Source organism: Penaeus monodon, chromosome 32 (assembly GCF_015228065.2).
Source record: "Penaeus monodon isolate SGIC_2016 chromosome 32, NSTDA_Pmon_1, whole genome shotgun sequence".
NCBI classification, from domain to species: Eukaryota; Metazoa; Arthropoda; class Malacostraca; order Decapoda; family Penaeidae; genus Penaeus; species Penaeus monodon.
In genome coordinates this window covers 19,871,652-19,872,263 of record NC_051417.1, presented here as the reverse complement: position 1 = coordinate 19,872,263, position 612 = coordinate 19,871,652, and positions in this window count along the sequence as shown.

Here is a 612-nt window from a genome sequence, read left to right as displayed (position 1 = left end):
AACACACACACATATAGTAGAGACTGGAACTTGAAAGGATACTAAAAGTGCGATTTTAATCACCCCAAGACCCTTCGCATTTTTTACGATCTAGCGATCAGATTAAAGAAATTTCCGGTCCAAGGTATTGAGAGCCAGAGAAAGACTTTTTTCATTAAATTTACTATATCTAACATCTATGTAAAGTTAACTGCTCTACTGGAATAGATTCATTGCGTGAAAAATCTGTAGCGCAGAAATCGCCAACTGAACTAGGTCCACGATTTTTTTTTTTTATCAAATGTTTATAATATTGATATAAATATATTGATTACATGATTTATTACGAGTGACTTGATTTGGAAAAAAATCTCCAACATCAGAAAGGTCAAAGAAAGAACAAACGAAAATATTTTCTTTGGGATGAAAAGAGAGGTCCTTATACCTTTTATTAGACCCGTGATAAGGAATTACCCAAGAGGCTCAGACCGATTCGTGAAGGTCCTGCGTCCTCCTCCTCTTGCATGTCGACACCGTCTTTGATAGGGTCACCTTGCCTTGGTTCTCACACGATCAACACAAATGAAACATGGCCCTTGGGAAGAATAAAACGTGACACCTCGAATACATATA